Source organism: Galeopterus variegatus, unplaced genomic scaffold (assembly GCF_000696425.1).
Source record: "Galeopterus variegatus unplaced genomic scaffold, G_variegatus-3.0.2 Scaffold5234, whole genome shotgun sequence".
Lineage (NCBI taxonomy): Eukaryota > Metazoa > Chordata > Mammalia > Dermoptera > Cynocephalidae > Galeopterus > Galeopterus variegatus.
In genome coordinates this window covers 146,560-160,717 of record NW_007731345.1, presented here as the reverse complement: position 1 = coordinate 160,717, position 14,158 = coordinate 146,560, and the positions used below count along the sequence as shown (strand labels likewise).

At 40.9% G+C, this 14,158-nt stretch overlaps 1 pseudogene; it reads right to left on the bottom strand.

Moving 5' to 3' along the window:
• Nucleotides 1-4,574: 4,574 nt before the first annotated feature.
• Nucleotides 4,575-10,742, bottom strand: LOC103604563 (annotated as a pseudogene).
• Between the last annotated feature and the right edge of the window lie 3,416 nt (nucleotides 10,743-14,158).

Genomic DNA, 14,158 nt, shown 5'->3' with positions numbered 1-14,158 from the left:
TGTACAAGAATTTCCTAAGAGCCTATTCTTAATAGCTCAAAACTGGAAACAACCAAAACATCTACCAACAGTAGGTCAGTTACATACATACATACATACACGCACATTTATTAGTAGTATGTTCATGGAACATAAGAAATCAATGAAAACATATATTCTGGATGTATATAACACCATGGCTACCTCTCACAGAGCAAAAGAATCTAGATACAACAGACTACATACTGTAGTATTCTTTTTAAATGAAGATAAAGAATGGGCAAAACTAGTGTCTAATGATAGACATCAAAATCATGGTAACCTGAGGTCAGGGACAGCTATGAGAAGGGAGCTCCAGAGTGCTGGAAATGTTCCATAAGTTGATCTGAGTGGTGGTTGCACAGAAGTACACAAATGTAAAAATTCATCGAGCTATACCTTTAAAATGTGAACACTATTCTATATGTAAGTTATACCCTAATTTTTAAAAAAAGAAAAAAGTAAACATCAGAAAGCAGAAAACATACTTTTTCCGAGGAAGTGTACTCTTTGTTAGTATGTTTTTTTAAAAAAATATTTACTACGCATATTTATGTTTAAACCTTATCAAGAGGGTTGTACTCAAGAGCAGCACCCATACTTATAGCCAAAAGCATGGTGAATTGGGAAGATTTGGGGTGAGAAGACCTGGATTCTCCTAACTATGCAAAGTTGATCTAGTTAATGAATCTGTATTTCAACTTTCTTCACTCTTTCTTCCTTGCTGTAATGAGAGGAAATAATAAACAGGTGAGATTTACTCAAGAGAAAAAGGAGTCAGCAAGGGAAACAGGGAGGGCAGGAGCAGGAGGGAGTTGTGATTTTTAAAGAGAGTAGTCAGCGAAGGGCCCACTGATAAGATGCCATTTAAGCCAAAATAGAAAGGAGGAAGGGGTGAGTGAAGCAGACAGTTGGAGGAAGAGGGTTCTAGATAAAATGAACAGCGAGTGCTAAGACTGAGGAGGAGGCCAGAGTGCCTGGAGCAATGTGAGTTGAGGAATAGCATAGCAGGAGATGAGGTCAGAAAGGGGAGGATATGGGTAGGTGACATACGGTCTTACAGGCCAATGTAGAGACTTTCACCTACATGAGAAGCCATTGCAAGGTTTTGAATATATCTATACGAGATCCGATTTAGGATTTTAAAGGTTTTAGGCAGCCATTTTGGTTGCTTTTTTAAGATTATACTGGAGGGAGAGCAAAGAAAGAAGATAGAAGTTAGGAAATGAGGACGCTGTTACAATAATCCAAGGAGGACATAACAGTGGTTTGGACCAAAGTGGTAATAGTAGAGGTGGAGAAAAGTGGTTAAATTCTGGGAGTGTTTTGAAGATAGAGGCATCAGAATATGCTGATGGATTGAACGTGGGGTGTGAGAAAGATAGTAATCAAGGACAACTCTGAAGTTTTTGGTCTGAGCAACTGGAAGGGTGGAATTTCTATTTACTGAGATGAAAAAAACTGTGGGAGAAAGAGGTTTGGGAGGGAAGATCAGGATTTCACTTCTGGACATGACAAATTTGAGGTGCCTATTAGAAATCCAAGTGAAGATATTAAATAGGCAGTTAGTTGTTAGAGATTGGAGGTTAGGAGAACAATCAAGGGTGGAGATAAATTATCAGTATATGGATTTATTTAAAGTATTTTTAAATGATGACACTGAGTGAAGTCAGTGAAGACAGATAGAGAAGAGGTCCAAAGATTATATAAAATAGTATGTATAAAACCTGAGCACAGTAGGTGTAGACTTCTGGGGGGTTGATACACTTTCCAACTCCCTGTTGAAAATCTGGAATTATAACCAGATTGGTCAGATTTCAAGACACTGATTGGGTAGTTATATTAGTGTTCAGAATAACTGTGTGTTCAAAAATTGCATATGTGAATGCAGCAGTCTCTCTCTCTCTCTCTTTTTTTTTTTCCTTGCTTCCTCTAACCAACCAAGTAGCTAGAGCAATAAGAGGAGGGTCATGTCCTCATGAGAAGGAGAGAGGGAAAGGTTATCAGCTCTGTTTCCTCTTTGATCAAGTATGCTTGGATTCTCCCATCATTTTTTATCTCAGTTGTCATGGAGTGACTATGGCTTAGAAGAAGAGAGCGATTTTCCTCTTCACCTCCTATCCCACCTTTTGGACCTTGTCTCTAAATCATTTATCTGGTCCATTTTGTCAGCATGTTCAGTACTGAAATTTAGGGCACAAGCTCAGAGAGAAATAAAGTGGTACTTTGATTTTCTATTTTCCATTTATCTTTGTGTATCACCTAGGTTACCTCAAAGGGGAAGGGTGGCTGTAGGTTGAGTTAAGATTTTGGCATTTCTGGGTCCCAGGCCATAATATCTCCAAACTAGTATTAGCCCCTATCAGTAAGCACTCAATAAGCATTTGCTCTTTTCCCTTAACATGCCAATAATTCCTGCTAGAGAGACACTAACCCAGACATGAAAGAGAAGTTTTGTTAATAAACAGAAGATTGATTATTCCTTTAGTCCTTCATTATGACACCAACCTGTTCCCAACTAGCCTCCAAGGTCAGACGCCAGATTTAACAGAGAAAGAGGAGAGTGTCAGAGGCAGAAGTGAAGAAATTGTAGCGAAAGCTGGGAAGTAAATACATGCAGGTCTGCTAGCTTGTCTGTTAATGTATTTCTACTTACTTCTGCATACGAATGTGACCAAATCTAGAAAAAGAGGTGCAAGAACCATGGGAGAATGGTATAAAGAAGGCTCTGAAGCACCACTTTGGGAAAACCTTCCATGGAGAGCCATAATGGAGTGGGCATTGGCAGCCATCCCAGGGAAAGCTGGCTTCCGCTGCTCCTGCCAGCCACTCCCAGGGGGCTTACCACGCTGACTCCCAGGACACATACTATCCTACTGCCTTCTGAGGTTGTCTCACCAAACTCTGAACTGTCTTAATTCTGTGTAAGCAAACTACACTGAAGTCCTGATCATGGCGCCAGCCTTGCTGCAGAACTCCCTAGGCCATTGTCAGACCTGGTTCTATTTTCTGTTGCTCAACAGAGTCACCTAGTCTAAGTTTTTATTCTCGGTGGGTCACCAGTAAAGGAGAAAGCAAAATATTTTAATATGATTTATCAACATGTCCTATATGTGGAGCCATTCCAATGGCCCTCATTCATGGAATACACTCATCAGCTATGTAGCCCTCAGGCCTCAGTCTTGCCGCTTATACCCCACCCGTAGAGACTCAGCCTTACCCCACATGCCAGACAGGAAGTACTTGAGCAGTCTCAGCCTCCTGGCCTAGGGAGGTTAATTAAGTTGATTTAGAAAGCAGTGTCCAAGTAGTGATCACTGGGTCCCCACACTGTGCCCTAAATGCCACCCTTCCTGTCATGCTGACATGAGTCTTAACCAGACCTAACCAATTCATCCCAACACAGATGGGATAACTGCAACATCCAATTAACTCATAGAACATTTGTATTTCGAATTCAGTTTCAAGGTCATGTATAGCTGAGCCTAGCTGAGACTCTATCTCCCACTTTGAAAATCCCGCAAATTCCAACATCTTATGTAGTTTCCACCAATGTAACTGCCTAGGATCTGTGGCAAAAATTTTTTTGTCTGGCGCTCCCACCACGGGTTCGGATCCTATATAGGGATGGCCGGTGCACTCACTGGCTGAGCGCGGTGTGGGTGACGCCACGCCAAGGGTTGCGATCCCCTTACCGGTCACAAAAAGGACACACACACAAAAAAGAGATCTGACATATTTGCTCTTAAGCCTAGAATTTAGAGTATCCCTTTAGTCTATGCCTCTGTCTGCTAAATCTAACCATTCCCAATAACAGTTTTTTGACCTCCAAGGTGCTACTAGTCCCACCTTTACTATTCATGATTTAACAACAATCGTAATAATTAAGACTACAGTATTTGTCTAATTTCTCCTGTTTTAAAAGACCAAAAAAAAAAGAAACCTGCCATATGCCCAGAATAAGAAATAATAAAGAAAAGTTTGGTTTTTGTGTGTAAAAAAAAATTCAAATGTTTTCAATGTTGGTTGAAATTTCAATATATTCATTTTATTTATTTATTTTTAAGGTGAACACTTTGATGTTTATTTACATGCTTTGTTTTCTCTTTTTGAATCAAAGTTACTCAAATTAAATCGTTCTGCTAATATTACTACATATGTCTAAAAAAGAAAAGTAAAAAAGAGGGCTTTTAAAATCAAGACAGGAGAGAAGAGATTGAAAATCATCAAATTAGTCCTCTTAGCTCCAAATGAAATGAAATTAAGAACAAAACTGTTGGTTTCTAATAGGGAACAAACCAAAATCCAAGCATCACTCTCCCTCCCTACCTCAGCCCCCACCCCACACACCAAGAAAAAATGAGAAACACAGCTCCAGTCCAATGTGTTGTGTTCTGCTCAAGAACTGGGCCTGACCCCAGGCTCCATGGCTGGCCTCCTCTGTCCTGTAGGATGCAGCACCAGGATGTTTTCCACTTTTAGCAGGATTCTGCATGGCTGGTGGGGGTTGAGGGTGGGACTTTCAGAATTTTCTTGAGGCTCCTCTGTTTAGCTCTTCACCAGCCATCTTCCCAGTACCTCTCCATGCTGGGCAAGGGCTCCCATAAGAGTGGCCCTTGCTCAGTTGTGGGCTGTAAATTGTCCTCTTCTCGGTTCTCTGTCTCACTCTCATTGTCTTCAATCTCCCCTTCCTCTCCACTGAACTTGTCATGGGCCCATTTAGGGCTGGTACTGGATTTTTGGAACATGAATTGGCCCCAACTTCAGGGAAAGGCTCCTCAGCCCGGCCACAGCCCGCCCACTTGTCACTGCCTTCGCCTTCGTGGTCATCACTCAAGTGATACTTTTTGCTTTGGGTGTGTACTCTGGATCCCATTCCCCTTCCTGGTTTCTCTTTTGGAAATTGCTGGTGCTGTCATTGTTATTGTTACCAGCATAGCTGGCTCTGCCCCAGCCTCTCCCTCTGGCTCAAAGTTGAAAGGTTCCTCCAGCTCTGCCACCTCCCCTTTCACGTGGCCCCACAAAGTCTTCGGTCCCCAGTCTCGATTTGTTAAAGCCTGTGGAGCCCTAGTCAATCTCCTCTGTCTCTTCAGTGGACTCTTCTGCTTCGTAGGAGTGAGATGACTGGGAGCAAGAGGACGATGACCTGGACCCCTCGTGTGCTCTCAGGTGCTCCTGCTGCTGCTTTGATGCTTTATATGTTTTCTCTATTTTCTCAGCTGACCTTTCCCTTGAGCAGCTTGAGTCTCGGGAAGCCACTGATTGTCTTGATTTACCCTGTTTAAGATCTGTCTCTTTACATTTTTTACAGCCTTCAATATCAGGCTGGAGACCAACAGGATCATCTTTGTATTTTCCCTCAGCCTTGTAACCAGGTTCCTGGGGACTTTCCATTTCGTCATGAGCCAAACCATGTTTTCTGAATGTACTGGGGGAAATGTCTATCCTTCTGTGTATCTCTGGGCTTTTCCTGTTTTTAGCAGCTTCCTGCTCAGTTCCTCTCTTCGGTATTTAGTAAAGCATTCATGCAATGTCATTCCTGAGGACACAAAGTGATGCTCTTGAATGTGGTGAATAATGGTCACTACATGCTGGGCAAACACTTCTGAGGGGCTACGATGAGACTGAGTTGATTGTATGTGCTGGAAAATGAAACAAAATTCCTGTTCCTTTATGTTGCTATGGAATAGGTTCCAACAAAGCCCACATTCCTGAGCCAATAAGTCACTGGGTCATGCAAGGTCCTCATCAAAAGAGTCCATCTGGACACTGACCTGGGCATCTGAAGTAATGGAAAAGGGAGACTTCTCTGTGGAAAACTCTCCATTGGCTCTCAGCTTGTCTCATCTCTCAGAGGTCTTTCTCAGGGAAAGTGATGAGCTTTTCTCCTGGACTGCTTTGTAAGCAGTCACTCAGAAATTTTGGCGGGAGGGATACAAACCCCCTGTGCCCACTTTCAGTTCTCTTAGTCCCTCCCCAAGCCTGCTTTTTGGATCTCTGCAAAAGACTCCTGCAGCTCCTCTGTATTTCTCTGCTTTTTCTGCATGCACCAGGCCTCCCCATTAGCCTGATTTCTCCTCCTCTTGTTTTTGTTTGCACCTGCTATGATTTTAGACATACATCTGGGTTCAACATCAAAACTGAAATTCCCTCCTTCCCTTAGCTTTGTCCTTATCTTGATCATCCATCTCCTGATTGTGGAAGTCAACGATCTCAAAGTCATTTTGGAACTTACACCTTTTGGGAGATTGGATGCCCTGAAAAGGCTTCTCAGTATGAGTTTTGGGAGAAAATGGATCAGATTTCATTTTTCCATGACCCAAGCCTATGTCAGAGAAGCTCCCTTTCTCTTTCATTTTCTCTTTATCAGTATCTGTTGTCTCTGATCCTTATCTTTTCCATTCTCTGTCTTCTGCTCTTCTAGATACGTCTTTGCAATAGGCTGCTCCTCTGGAAGCAGCACTCTCCTCATTCTGAGATGAGCCATATGTTCAGCCAGTGGCCGGTGGACTTCTACCCTCAGGGCTCATTTTGGATGGACTCAAAGGCCCAAAACCGTGGTTGAACTGACCTTGGTGTATCCCAGACTGATCCCCAGCACCACTCGGCAGAGACAAGCCCATGTGGGATGTGTTGGAAAGCAGAGGACTAGGTGTTAGCCCAGGACTAGGACAGGGTGACTGCCTCTTCACCATCACAGACTGGAGGAGGCTTTTGAGAACTGAGCTCTGCTCCCGGGGACTCATCTCAGAAACCACTGAGGCCCCTGATGCAGAGCCAGTGCTGTAGGTGGTGGCATTTAGCCATGGCTTCAAGTTCTCAGATGCTTTTTGAGAGGTGCCTCCAGAGAACATCTGCTCCTTGGCCTCATGTCCCTGGTTATCCCTGGCAGCCTGAGATGGCTGGCTGTCCTGGGAAGAGGACTTTTTCTCCTTTGCAGACTTGTGCTTAGAAGATTCAACTCGGCTGTGGTTGGAGGAAGAACGAGAGTATGAGAAGTGCCTTGACCTGTCAGAAGAAGACATGGGAGTTTCTAGAATGGTTTCTGGACCTTGGCGAAGGGGACCTTCTCTTTGGGGACTGGGATATGGGATGGCCCTGACGGGCGCTATATGCTTGCTGGTAATTCTGCCAATTTGAGCAGTAGTTTTCATAGCCTCATCATTATACTGGCCCCATGGATAAAAGCCTCTGTTACATCCTTGGAAATAAAAGGGCCTTCTGTATCCTCTGATGTGACCTCAGAAATCCTGATTCTGATATACTTTGGGGTGTTTTCTTTCTCTGTTTTCAGCTGGAGAATACAATCTGGAAAGAGACCTAGAATTCAGCCTGAGCTTCCATGAACAAGAGACAGATCAGCTTCGGGACCGAGACTTTGAAATGAACAAGAACTAGACCTTGATGCAGATGCTGAACGAAAAGGGCAAGATCGAGGCTTGGATTTGTTTGCTTTAGATATTTCTGAAGAGAGGGTGGCTTGTCAGTTACACCTTATTTGAACAATGATTCAACTTGCACTGGATCACAGACACTACCTCAAAAGAACGCTCGCAGTGCCACTAGCTTCTCCAATTTACATTAATCAGGGTACAAATCTGGGCCCACCACAGTGACCCAATAAAATAATTTTAGATTTAAGAAATTGGACAGGAAATTCCTTGCTTTTCTCAAAAAAAAAAAAAAGGCAGTTTACTTGTGAAATGTGAATTTTGATTCATATTCATGCCTCTTTAAAAAAATCAAAATTGAGCCTGGAAACTCCTATGTGACCAAAAGATATCTTGAGATTAGAAAGCATGTTTCAGTTATCTGACTTTTACACAGATGAGTATCCAGTCATTCCCAGGTCCTCTTAAATGCATTTAGTGCATTCTATTTAGTATTTTTGTCTTCCGACACCGTAGTGAAAACCATCTTTGACAAAAATGCCTAGTCTAAGTTGCATTCTTTAAATTCAACTTAAGTTTATCCACTTGAAGAAGATTAATAAACACAATGTGCTTATCAGAGATTTGTTAATTTTGCTATTACTGTCAGCTCCTTGCTTGTTAGTCAAACCTGTGATGATGGGCATTAGACATAATTTACAAACAGTGTTTAAGAGTGTCCCCCTAATTGATGGCCTTAATATCTAAGATCTTTGCATCTTTGTCAACATAGAGAACATTTTCCAGCCATGTAGGAGCTATGTCCGGACTTGGCTAAAAGTAGCATTTTAGATCAAATTCAGCAAACAATAAGAATCTTTTTTATTATGCTAAAAATATACATAACCGGAATTTTCCCAATAAATTTTATAAAAACTTCCACATGTGAACTTGACTTCAGAAGACAGTCTGTTCCCAATTTTAAGGGATTTGATTTGTTTTGCTTGTTTTACTGCAGAAACAAATTTCCCCTGGCAATCAGGATTATTTTCTTAAACTAATTTTTTCTTCATTTTTCCTGTGAAGGGACAACTATTTTAATTGACATTTATCACCAGACAGGATAAGAATCATTTCAGTTCTATGGAAGAAACATTTCCCATCTGTTTCAATAACCCAACTGGCTAATTACATTGCCAAGAATAATTTATCACAAACAGAAAAACCATTTTTGGGGGGGTAAGTTCTTACTGTTCTATCTTCCCTCGCATGCTGATTGATGCACAATTGTAGAAAACTGATGATACTATTGATACTCATGATAAATTATTATGGCCTGGACTTATTCTATGAATTAGATTCTGAAAGGAATCACAGAACACTGATTAATAATTTACATTGCCTTAAAAAGAAGGGATGGAGTCTCTTGGTTAGTTTATATCAGAGAAGTTGCATGTATTAACCATATCCTGCCTTTAAGGCGTAGAACACTGGAGTATGAGTGGCTTAGCCTAACAAGGAGGAAATAAAATTCAGGCAGTGTGTCTGCAATATCAGCAACACCCTATGTGATTTTAACTTTGCTGGTGGGCAACACAGTGTGGGCTCTGAAGCTAGACTGTCTGTGCTTGAATCCCGGCTTGAACATTCACCTGTTTGGTAAATTATGTAAATTTTTGGTGCCTTGGATTCCTCCTCTGTAAAATGGGTATATTAATAATAATACTAACTATCTCATAGAGTTGTTGAGAATTAAATTAGCTAACACATTTAAAGCTCAATGAATGCTAGCTACTAGTATTAATAATATTATTATGATTATTGTTAATATTATTCTTATATACCTTTGGATATTGAGAGCTTTGTAGTCTTCCAGATCCCCAGAAAAAGCAAACTGTCCTTGGTGGCGGAGAGGGTGTCACTCCTTGGCTTTCATTATCAGTGTGACTCTCAATTCTGGCTGCACATTAGAATTACCTAGAAAGTTCTTAGGAAAAAAAAGCAATGTCCAGTATCCACCAGGAAGAGATTCTAATTTAACAGGTCTTGGATAGGGCTTAGGCACCCCTCTCCCCTCCAGTTTTTTTTTTTTTTTCCAGTTCTTCAGGAGTTTCCCAATGTACAGCCAGGGATCTTTGCAAGGATGTTTGAAAGTCAACTGGAAGCAAACCTTGGGAACAAGCACAGTAACACTAGGAAAGGCAAACAGGGATAATGAAGACCAGAGAATAAGAGAAATTGGGATGGGAGGACCTCTTAATTTTGTCCAGGGAGAGCCAGGCCAAAGTGCTCATATCTCAGGGCTCATTCTAGCATAAGCATTTGTTGAGGTGGCCCTAAGATTAAGGTTGACAATCAAGTTTCCTGGTGACTTCTGTCCTTTCCTCTGTGTCTGACCATATATCTTATTTTACCTTTTGGTGCCCCCATTTAAAAAAAGCATCAGAACCCTTTGGATATTCAGTTTGTAAATTCCAACAAGGAGCCCCATTTCAGTAGTGATAACTTATACCTCAGACAGACTGAATGTAGTTAAAGTGATGAATTGTTTCAGCTCAAGGGACTCCTAACCACTAAATAGATGCGTTTGTTCTTTTGAAGGAATAAGAGGCTTCAAACCCTTAGGATGAACTAGGATGTTGTTCTTCTTCTGTAATCATTTCAAAAGCTCACTTTACTAACTAAAAAGAGAGGGGGAGGAGAGGAGATCAGGATAATACCCACATTCAAAGAGTCAGAGAAACGGGCCATGGAGAGGCAGCAGAAAAAGTCTTACATTTCTGATGCTTTATAAAAACCTGTGATTCTGAGTGATCTTATCCTTTTATTTTGGTCTTCACATCATATGTTCGTCATAAAAATATTTCAAAAATTAGTGAAAAGTACAAAAAGGAAGTTAAAAATGACTCTTAATTCCAGTACTTTCTTTCTCTTTATTTTTTAGTGTAAAAATTTAAAATCCACACTCCTCCGTCTCTCCAAAGGTAAATGCCTCCAAAAATGTTTTCTGTTTATGTGTATGTACACATCTTTACTTTTATCTTGTTTCAGTTGCTGTGCTAAGACTTTGTGGGAATTATTTAATCCCCACAATAACCTTGGAGGTAGAAAATATTAATATCCTCTTCACTCCCATTTTAGACAGAAGAAACAGAGCCTTCAAGAAGTTCCTTTACCCAAGTTCACATCTCATTTATTCATTTACTCAACAAATATTTATTGAGTTCCCACTATGTGCCAAGCACAATGCCTAGGCATAGGGAATATGAGAGTGGATTGGCCAGACATCTCCATAATCCATCTCTCACCATCTCTACTGCTGTCACACAGGTCAAAGCCACCATCTTCTCTCATCCGGATTGTTGTGATAGCTGCTCACTGGTCTTCCCACTTCCACCCTTATTTCCCTGCAGTCTATTCTAAATGCAGTAATTACGTCTCTCCCCTACTTCTTGAACACCTTTCATGGTCTTGCATGTTGCTCAGGATAAAAGGTGAAGCCCTTCCGGTGGTCAGTAAGACTCTACATGATCTGTGCCCCCTCACCCTCCCCTCCGGCTCTGCTCTTGACACACTGGCTTCCTGGCTGTCTCTTGAACATGCCAGGCATGCTCCTTCCTCAGGGTCTTTGCACTTCCAGTTCCCTTGGCCTAGAATATCCTTACCTCAGGAAGGGGCTCAGAACATGGCAGCCTAAAATATACCACATTGGCATATTGCTATGAGTTAAATGTGTCCCCCAAAACTTCATGTATTGGAAACTTGACCACCATTGAAACAGTGGTAAGAGGGTGGGAAATCCAATTATGCAAATTGAAAGGTGATTAGATTGTGAGGACTGTGCCCTTGTGAATGGATTGATTCATTCATGGAGTAATGGGTATGGTTCTGATGGCTGTATAAGGAGAGCAAGTGAAAAGGTTAGCTCTCTTTCTCTGCCCAGTCTCATCATGTGACACTGTCACTGTAGAGTCACCACCAAGAACAAGGCCTTCACCAAATGTGTTCCCTGGACTTTGGACTTCCCAGCCTCCAAAACTGTAAGAAAAGTATTTTATCTCTTTATAAATTCTGCAGTCTCTGGTATTCTGTTATAAGCAACAGAAATGACTACCACACATATTGATTATTTTGAGCCAAAGGCACTTAAGAAACAGCAAGTACAGAAATGACTCTTGGACTTCCCCTTTCCACCTAAAAGTAGGTCATAAAATTTACCATCAGAAATGTGCCCTCCCTGTACTAGATAGAGAACATTCTTATCATCAGAGACTAGGATTCATTACCAAAACGGACTTGTAAAAACCAACCTCCTAAAATGACCCTTATTTTCCACTAATTTCCCACAATTTACTGACCCTAGCCCAAGCCCCTTTGTCTTGTCACATCCCCACAACTTAACATTTTTATATAAAAAGCTTATATAAAAGCTTATATTAAAAAGTCTATAAACTTTTGGGTGTAAAGGCTTCTCTGGGTCTTCATTTTCCTCTGAGGACTCCTGTATACACGTAAAAACATTATATAAATGTATATGTTTTTCTTCTGTTAATCTACATTTTTTGAATTCTTAGTTGAGCCACTGAACCTAAGAGGGTAGAAGGAAGTTTTTCCTCCCCTACACTCAGATACCCACATGGCTCACTTCCACACCCTCTTGAAGACTTTACTTAAATGTTACCTTTTTAGTGAAGTCTTTAATGACCACCCTATTTATAACTGCAATATCTGCCCCACTCCATGCTCCCCTGCCTTATTTTTGCTTTACATATACACTGTATAATTTATTTTTCTTATTTTCTCTCTTTGGAATGTAAGCTTTATGAGGGCAACCATTGTTTCTGTTTCAATCACTGTTTTTTGCAGAATGGTTATTCTGATCTTTGTAACATTTATTTATTTAACAAACACTTAGCACTTAATATGTTTCCGACACTGTTCTAACAAAACCAACTCATCAATATTCTACAAATATCAATTCTTTTAATCTTCCCAGTGTCTCTATGAGATAGGCATTATTGCTATCCCTGTTTTGAAGATGAGAAATTAGAGGCACACAAGGGTTGGGTAACTTGCCCAAGGTCACACCGAGAGTAGCGGTAAGGCCAGGATTTGAATCCAGGCAGCCTGGCTCCAGGGCCCAAGCCATTACCCATTCTACTACACTGCCTCATCTTCAAACCCATGCTCTCTTATGAGCACCAATGTAATCCAGGACCTTGAGACATGGACTACCCACTTCATTGCTACAGTGATCATGTTCTCTGACCTAAAATATGAATACACAAGTTCACTCTGTTAACTAAAGGATAATTAGGGAGCGAATGAAAATAAAGATAGTAACTTTACTGTGATTTCACTAGAGGGTGCAATAAATAAAACACTCACAGATTATTTTCCTATACTTGCAGGTAAGGTTTACAGAGTCTAAGATATTTCCTTTTTCATTAACACCTCTTGTTTCTGAAGCAAGGAAAACTTAGGTTTGGAACTAGAAATGTTTATGCTTCATGTCCAACATAAGAAGTACAGCAGTAGGTCTCAAGAGTTGACTGCAGTGAAGGTGAAAGTACTGTTTGATTATATGAGGCAGGAAGACAAGATTAAATTTAATGCCCCAAAACTGAATGAAGTGTTTCAATGATGGTACAGGTTGTTCCAAGAACTTTCTATTTAAACAACATGACACTGTGCAATAGGTGATGATTGGATCATATTTTACTTTTAATATTTTGGAATAAGCCAAGGCTAATGAGCATATAAACTAAGCTTAGTTCTGAAGTCTTCTAGCTCTGCTACCTTTCTTTTGTTGGCTTTTTTTCTTTTTTATAGCGTATTTTCAGTTGCTAATTGTAATGAAAATGCATTTGAGAAATATACTGTAAATTTGCAGCACAGGAAAAAAATAAGATATCCTGCTTTTCTTCCAAATTTGCATTTGCTATAGAAAGTATGAGTATATTAACATATGTAAAAGGAAAATTTTAAATTGAAAAAAAAAATCACCCATAACCTATTATCAAAGCACAGTAATTCTCATTTTTCTCTATGTCTGTCTAGTCTTTGTCTATAGGCTCACTCAAAACAACAACAACAAATTAATAAATCTCGGGCCGGCCTGGTGGCGCACTGCTACAGTGCGCTGCTTGGGAGCGCGGCGGCGCTCCCGCCGAGGGTTCGGATCCCACATACGGACCGGTTCCCGCTCACTGGCTGAGCAAGGTGCAGGCGCAACACCGAGGGTTGCGGTCCCGTTGCTGGTCCCGGTCTGGTGCGGGCGCGACACTGAGGGTTGCGATCCGTTGCCGGACACACACACACAAAAAAAAAATTAATAATTCTCCAATTAAAGGAAGAATTGGGAGATTGGTACAATTGAGTTCAGTTACTGACACACTCTTTCTAGGAACCCCCCTAACCATAGCATCTATCAATTCACTGAAATCATGACATGGTAGAGCTGGAGGGACCTTAGAGATCATCTGCTTCACCCCCTGCATTTTGGCCATAGCTGTGTTTCAGTATTGTCAGTCTTAGCAATAGTTATAACAGCTGTTGTCATTCATTCAACATCAGAGATATTTGCTGGATACTTTGTATGTTTTACTTCTAATCTTCCTGGCGATTACACAAAGAGTGAGTACAAATTATCCGGGTTTGAATCCAATAGCATAAGGACAACATAGCACCAACCTCCTATGACTTTAGGAAGGATTAATTAAGGTAAAATATGTAAGTCACTTGGCATGTAGCCTAGCTATTTTATCGTC